The sequence below is a fragment of the Engystomops pustulosus genome, chromosome 2 (assembly GCF_040894005.1).
Source record: "Engystomops pustulosus chromosome 2, aEngPut4.maternal, whole genome shotgun sequence".
Classification (NCBI taxonomy): Eukaryota; Metazoa; Chordata; class Amphibia; order Anura; family Leptodactylidae; genus Engystomops; species Engystomops pustulosus.
Window position 1 is genome coordinate 38,747,337 of NC_092412.1, and position 8,146 is coordinate 38,755,482.

Here is an 8,146-nt window from a genome sequence, read left to right on the forward strand (position 1 = left end):
TTAGTGTAGAGCTATGTACTAAGTGTGGAGCTATATATAGAGCGGACATCTTTGTGGACGCTTCTGGAAGGGGGCATTATTATTTGGTTGGTCCCATAAGGGGCTATTATATAAGAGTCCACTGGAGGGCATTTCATAGTTTGGGGGTAGCACACATGAAAGAAAGCCATAGGAAGGGGGAAATATAGAAAGTGGGGAGCATTTTGCATTATGGATGGGGTATCACAGGAAGGAAGCATTAAACTATGTGAGGGCGACTAAGGGGACAATATACAGTGGGCGGCATAGGGATGGATATTAAATTGTATGGGGGAATGGTTAGGGGCTATTCAAAGGGCATGGCTAACAACAAATCTAGAGTTAGAGATGTGGAATCAAATATGTTTATTGTATTTATTTTACATTATGCTGCACTAAAACCTCTATTCATTCACATAGTAACTTCCCTTTAAGGGAACAGAACTTATGCGGGTGTGAATAAGACCTTACTTATATTGTAATTTGCTTACTTGCTGAACTATGCTGGACTGGATATGTTATTTTATGGCATTACAGATACTTTTATCTATTTGCCTACCTGGGAAATAATTCCCAGTCCTCTCCGATATTCTGAATTTTCTGCAGTGTTTCACCATTTACACAACAATAAATCCAGAAGGACAAAATAAGGCAGAGCAGAATTTGTCATATTTTTATAGCACTGCAATACATGAACAGATGAGGCGAGAATATCACATATGAACATGCTGAGAAAAACCTGCTGTGTGAACATGTCCCGGGACGCTGATTTCTAGGGTGTCAGCTGCCAAGCCCAGGACAGCTGTCAAAATACTCTAAAGAAGACGTCTTCATCCAAATGAGTAGTCTGAGAGATTCCTGGGGAACCGCCGGGACCTGTAATAATACTACAAAAAAATATTCCGAAAAACTGGAGTCACCATTTCTGCTGTTGAATATATAACATGCCGTATTTTGGGACACTAAACCAAATTTCCACAAGGACCTGTAGTTGGCTTAGTGACAGGTTCCCTATAAGAACCTATATACAACACAGGAACAGGGTTAAAGCACACTGCATGTCATATTGAATGTTGTTTTATTTATTTTTAGCAGTGATTGACTATGTAAACCACAATAACGATGAAATGTGTAATAATCCTAAATGCGTACATGACCTGTGATTGCTTAAGGACCTGTAGTGATGTGGTCACATGACTTACATTTTGTGTAACATATGAAGGTTCATGTAATGAAGCCACATACAAGTATGTCTGCTTTCTGGGTTCATAGGGTCTGGCCTGGGGTATATATTTAAAGGGAACCTGTCATCAGGAGCTCTTTCTCTGGCTCCCCCATTTTCCCATAGAGAATAGTGTGCACATCGCCAAAGTATTTTTATAGTAAAACTGTCTTTTTCCAAAAAACAAACATAAGTTAGATGAAAGTTCACCCTTCTTTATGCAGAGCTGCATCCCTAGTCCCCTGGGAGTGGCCAGTGAGGATTGAGATAGACATGTATGATGTTCTGAGGAGGGAAGCGACAGGGATATGGGGGACATGGGAGGTATTTTTAAATTTGAAATTGATGCATGATGGAGCGGTTTCCCGAGGGTAGGGGAACCACTCCTCACTGACCACTCCCAGACACAACTCTACATACAGAAAGGTAAACTTTTTTTTCGGATAAAGGCGGTTTTACTCCAAAAACCCTTTGGCAATGTGTACACTATTCTCTATGGGGACATAGGGGAACCAGAAAAAGGGCGGCTGATGACAGGTTGCCTTTAAGGGGTTGGGAGTCTGCATTTATCATAGGAGTACTAGATGTGTTCAGTGGTCTGGTCTGAGGTCTGTATTTACTTTGTATTCTGATTTGGGTCTGTATTTATTTAGAGGGTCTGTCCATTTGAAAAAAAAGCAGACATGTTTAGGAATAGGACCTGCTCAAAATTTTTTGGCTCAAGCAGTCGGCTCATACATGGGACCATCAAAAACCAAAGCTATGTTAGGAACCCCTATACATGAGGCCATGTGCTATCGTTTGAAAGGAGCTTGCATAGAGGCCAAAAATATGTTAATTTGTATGTAGCCTAAGAAACGGGCCTTATAACTAATTCGCTAATAATAATTTTATGGTAGTGAAAGGGGGTATAGTTTTCCTAAATACGGTAGTACTGGCTTCCTAACCATCATATGATGGTGGATATCGGTTTATCCCAATGAACTCACGTGACCCTTTTTTTTTTACTTTTCCGAGTAGTCTCGGAAGGGGGAGAGGCCTTAAGAAAGGCGGCATAGTCTTGGAATAAGGGGCGTGGTCAGACAAGAAATAGTCTGTGCGCCCAAAAAAATTAGGAGGGTGTCACATCAGCTTGAAGCAGGTCTCAAAGTAGAACTCGACATGATGGGGCAGATTTACTTACCAGTCCCTGCGCGATCCGCGAGGTGCGTTACCCGACTCCAATGCACAGCTGCCGCGATTCACAAAGATTGTGCGCCCGTTATCATGCATTTGTCGCTTCCCCGCTCAGGTCCACCAGAGTTCACCTTCTTCTTCCTGGTGCATGTAAGTGCTTGGCTTGCGACTCAATTTAAATGTTAAATCCCGCAGTTTGTCCGAATCTGTCGGATCGTCCGACAGTCCACCCCCCAATTTCAGTCGCATGAAAGCCGGCGCAGATGCGCCAAAATCCGATCGTGTGCGACACAATCCCCGGTGCGATCCCCGGAAAGTCGGGAAACCCAATGAAAATGCGGCCGCGGGACCCTTAGTAAATAAGCCCCATTATGTTGGAGCTATTTATACTGTATATAGTCTTGTCTTACTATTTCTCTTCCCAACTCTTTGTCTGAATAGAAGACACTGATTTGATTAACCCCTATAATGCTACAGTCACCCGTAGAACGCTGCATATTTATTAGGACTCCTAACACTTCACCTTCAAAGTGTTCGCTCTTGTTTTATCTGCCAACAGCTTTTTTTTTTTTTTTTTTGGAAAACAGCGGAGCCCTATTATTATCCAAACTGGGTTCAAAGGGAAGGAAATGCTTCTTTCTCAATGAATTTCCCAGCGACTGTCTTTCATTTATGGATCACAGAAATGGCATCAGGAGTTTCTGAACTGAAAACATATTTTGTGATCAAAGTGGAAGACAAAGGGGTCTCCTAAATGGGGGGGGGGGGGGGGCGAGTGATTGACGAAGGGCATCCACCTCCAGGTCTACAGTGAAAGTTAGCCCTGCAATCATTAACTTTCCCAGGATTGATGTGAGCTGACATGTAGCAGTGCTAGCACAGTACCCGGCTTTGTCTGCTGCCATCAGTCACCCTGTATACAATGTCCTTACAGGAGTATCGTAGGTGACTATATTATCAGAAGTGTAAAGGAAATAACATTCACCCACATCACAGCCAAAATATTGCAAACAAAACCATTGAAATATATTTGTATAAGTTGTTATAAATCAGATGTGGGTGCAGTGCGCTGACACCTTCATTATAATCAAGTCATTTAAAGGGATTTTCCAATTTTATTAAGTAATTAATGAAAAGTTCTAAAACTAAGTTTCCTAAGCCTCTACTACAGATTTCATAAGAAATTATGGGAAAAAATGATGGACACTTGCATTCAGGAGATGATAAGCACAATCCCAATGTGTTCCTTTATAGTCAGTGGGGTCTATCAGCATTGCACCACCTTTGTGTCCACCGTCTTACACATCAGGTTCATACATTATCTCATCATTCCGTTTCTGTAAAGGACATGTTTCTGTAAAGGACATGTGAATATAACCTGATATGTATTAGGTGTCAGTGAATGAGAACAATTCTGTCTACATTTAGAGGCATTTAACCTCAGGGACAGATTAAGATAATAATAGACGCTGGGCTGCATGAAAAATGTCTCCTACAAGTCAATTTTTTTGTGGTTTTGACATTAGCTTCCTGCATGCAATACCAGAAACGTGCTTCATGGGAAAATAGGGGGGGGGGCTTCTGTCGCTATTCAATTCTGTAGTTTTAGGTCCTTTGCAGCTTCAAATGTCCTTTAAGGACTCTTGTATATACGGTATGTGTGTCAACAGCCAAGACATATGTGCCTTGTGCCCCAGGCTGCTCCCCAAATTGCCACTACCACTTGTTGACTTGTATATATCAATCCCTGCCCTCACTTGGGTAGTGGATAAAATTTATAGACCAAATGCATGGTCTATAAACAAAGTATATTAGGAAGTTGTAAAGTTTTAAAGGGATATTCCTATATGGGACAACTATATGCTATCCACAGCACATGTTATACATTTTTGTCAAATCCGATCTCAAAAGCAGAGCTATTCTATGAATTCCCATAGAAGTTAATAGACAAAGAACTGTGATCTGTGAGGAAATCCTGCATCAAGTAGAGGCTGTCCCCTACTTAAGAACACCCGACTTACAGACGACCCCTAGTTACAAACGGACCTCTGGATGTTAGTAATTTACTGTACTTTAGCCCTAGGCTACAATGATCAGCTGTAAAAGTTTCCAAATGTGTCTGCAATTAAACTTTGTGTTAATCCTGGTTCTTATGACAACCCAACATTTTTTAAATCCAAATGTCAAAGAGACCAAAAAAATTCTGGCTGGGATTACAAATATAAAATTCCGATTTACATACAAATTCAACTTAAGTACCTATCTTGTACGTAACCTGGGGACTGCCTGTAGTTAGTATACATTAGACATGACGTGAAATTTTTAATATGCCCTGATCTGTGTTGCTTCACAGTAATTTATTTTGGTTTTGTCTGACATTCTCCACAGCTAACCTGACTACGACTACCACAATGACTTTCTGTAGTTTTACATGTCAACTGTGCCCTGAAACATTGCCCATATATTGTGGTTCCTACCCTAGACACTAGACTAGTATAGTGCATCAAAGTACTGGGCCCAAAGTACTTCATCCCAAACTGTAGTTTTGGGCAAAGGGGGTCACATAGGAAAAGTGTTTTGTTCCCTGTGCATTTCAGAAAACAGATAATTACAAAATTGTGGGGGATGTAAATAGTTTGTGGCTACCAGGGGTCAGTAGGTAATATAATTGTTAGATTCTATGACACATATTGGGGGAGATTTATTATCCAGTTTCTGAGGTAAAACTGTTGTAGTTGCCCATGGAAACCAATTAGAGCTCAGCTTTAATTTTATAAACAGCTGTGGGAAAATGAAAGCTGAGCCCTGATTGGTTGACATGTGCAACTAGAACAGTTCTGCTCTAAGAGACTTATGATATATCTCCCCCGTTAAGTCTATTGCATACATTTCCCTCCAGCAGCAATGTATCCTACACAAGATATGAGAGTGTCAGTCATCCCGGGTCACGTGCACAGAGTTTCCCAATCCACCACACGTACATAAAGCCTCCATTATAGCCGGCGCTGTGGTGAGATTGTTGTGGCGTCCTCCGGCAGTGCTGCATTCTGTTACCATGGCTCACAAAGGCTTATCAGGAATGACATACAGTGCGGAACTAGATCCAGTTCTGACCTAGTCGGACAAGTTCCAGTCAATTGCCTCACTCAGTTTTTTAGGAAGCCAAAAACAAACGAAGAGACGTTAAGCAATCCCATCATCCTTGGAACATAAGAGTGTTATTTCTTTTATGGTCGTCAGATGTTCATACTGCACTGCACTTGTCCTTTGCATCAGAAAACTTGTGAGGGGGTCATTTCTATGCATTGCCCCATACTCTGTTCTCCAACAAAATGTGTAAGACTGTCCCCCAACTTCCACATCTTCATATGTAACCTGAAAACCCACCCATTCAAGATTGCCCACAATACACAATAACCCCACTGCTCTGCTCCCTCACCTGGTGTCTCCATCTTCCCTCCCATAAGATTGTAATAAAAATAACTCCTTTATTTATATAGCGCACACAGATTACACAGCGCTGCACAGAACTTGCCAAATCAGTCCCTGTCCCCAATGGGGCTCACAATCTAATCAACCTACCGGTATGTTTTGGAGTGTGGGAGGAAACCGGGGGACCTAGAGGAAACCTGCGCAAACACGGAGTGAACATACAAACTCTTTGCAGATTTTGACCCTGAGACTTGAACCTGTGAGCTCTCATGGGCAGGGTCCTCCAAGCACTTGTTCAAGGTCACTTTAGTTTTGTATTTGTACTTTCATTTGTTCTTGTCTTATTGTAATGTATGTGACCCCCTTACCGATTGTACAGCAGCATGGAATCTATAGTGCTCTATAACTAATAATAATCACCCTGATCCAAAATGTGATCCTGTTGGAACCTGAATTAAGCGTTAATAGGAGGAGCTACGCTGAACGGTTACAGTACAAGGTAATGAGCTTGACCCTTACAACTAAAAATGGGTAAAATAATGCTTAATGGTTACACAATTTATTAAAGGGAACCTGTCACCAGGAATGATCGGCCTTTTGATCACTCTTTATAGATTTTTAATATTTTTCAAAATGTCAAAAAAGTGCCATTTTCCGTTACAGGGTGAAAAAAACTATATTATTTTATATTTTGACAGATCAGGCATTTTCGGACACGGCGATACCTAATGTGTTTGTGATTTTTACTGTTTATTTATATTTATATCAATTCTAGGGAAATGGGGGTGATTTTAATTTTTTTTTGTATAATTTTATTTTCAAACTTTTTTTTATTTTTATTTTTACAATTTTTCAGACCCCTTAGGGTACTTTAACCCTAGGTTGTCTGATCGATCCTACCATATATTGCCGTACTACAGTATGACAGTACATGGGGATTTTCCTCCTCATTAATTACAATGTAATGCACATTGTAATGAATGGGTTAAAACGAGAAAGCCTCTTCGGAAGACCCAAGGCCATCATGGCAACCGATTGCCACCCCCCAATGGAGAGCGACGATCTTCGCTAAGATGGCAGCGCCCATGCAGGGGAGGAGTGAGCAGGAAAGAGGCAGAGGAAGGAGGATGACTGAGGAGGAAGGGAGGATGAATCGAGGAGATGAAGACTCAGGCGTTGGAGCTGCCCCCCTTGTGACTGGTCAGTGCTCATCACATGCTGTTTGAAGGTGATGTCTAGGATTAGAGGAACTTGCTCTTTTTCTTTCAGAAATAGGAGAACAGGCTACATAGGTCTTGTGTAGTATTGTAGCTGAGCCCTATTCATTAGCATTAGTTATGGTTAAAGGGGGTACTCTCATCTGGGCACATTAAAATATGCCATATATATATATCACATTTCTTCAATTGCATGTTATTCCAAGTTTACAAGTTTAATTTAAAGCCGGCTGCGCAAGAAAAGTGGTACCGTGCATGCGCAAGACTTGCGGACAGCGAGGTGACATCACCGGCTGTCTGCTGCTTGCAGGAGGTACATTATATGAATTTTTACTACGGGCGCGTGCATAATTTATTAGTGTCCGGAACCAGGAGACGTTGGGCTGCCTTATGCCTGAGTGCCTCTGGCTCATTACCAAATTTTTTATAAAATCATTTCTTGGACACACAGACCTTACAAAGGAGCAGAAAACCGATGCAGAAGACCCCCTATGGTAACAAGCATCACAGTGGGGACAGTCTACCACTAGTAAATCTGGTGGTAGATGTCCTTTAATTCATAATTTCATAAACCAAATGTACATGTGTGAAGATAATTTCCAAAAAATTAACCATGATGTCACTTACAAACATAATTGTTGTTCTTAGATACGACCACCACCGCATTTATTCAGCAGTGACCAGGCTTGTTTACTGAGCTCTGCCTGACCACCTGGATTTAGAGCTCATTATCACAATACGGCTGTGGGACATGCAAAAACTACCACTCATTCAATTTGCGAAAACAATTTTTTTTCCCACAATCTTTTGTGCAGCAGTGGTTGTATCCAAGAACAACAATTTCATTTCTAAGGGACATCATGGCTACATTTGTAGGAAACTATCTTCACACATCTTCACATTTGTATATACTACATACTATTGTTTCCCCAGAGACAATTCAAGTGTGAAAAGTCATAGCCTGCAGGGAGTGCAGGTTCCTGTCCTCGCCCTGGACCACTACCCCGCAATACACTAGTATTTGTGATTATTTCAGGTCTTCTATGCCAGTGTACTGGCGCAGAAGCCCTGACAAATAAGC

At 41.4% G+C, this 8,146-nt stretch overlaps 1 long non-coding RNA gene across 1 annotated transcript; it reads right to left on the minus strand.

Annotated features, from left to right (window-relative positions):
- Positions 1-677: 677 nt before the first annotated feature.
- Positions 678-5,472, minus strand: LOC140116456 (uncharacterized). Its single transcript, XR_011852765.1, has 2 exons — positions 5,398-5,472; positions 678-905 (listed from the first exon to the last, which is right to left on the minus strand). It is a non-coding gene; the product is annotated as an uncharacterized lncRNA (long non-coding RNA).
- Between the last annotated feature and the right edge of the window lie 2,674 nt (positions 5,473-8,146).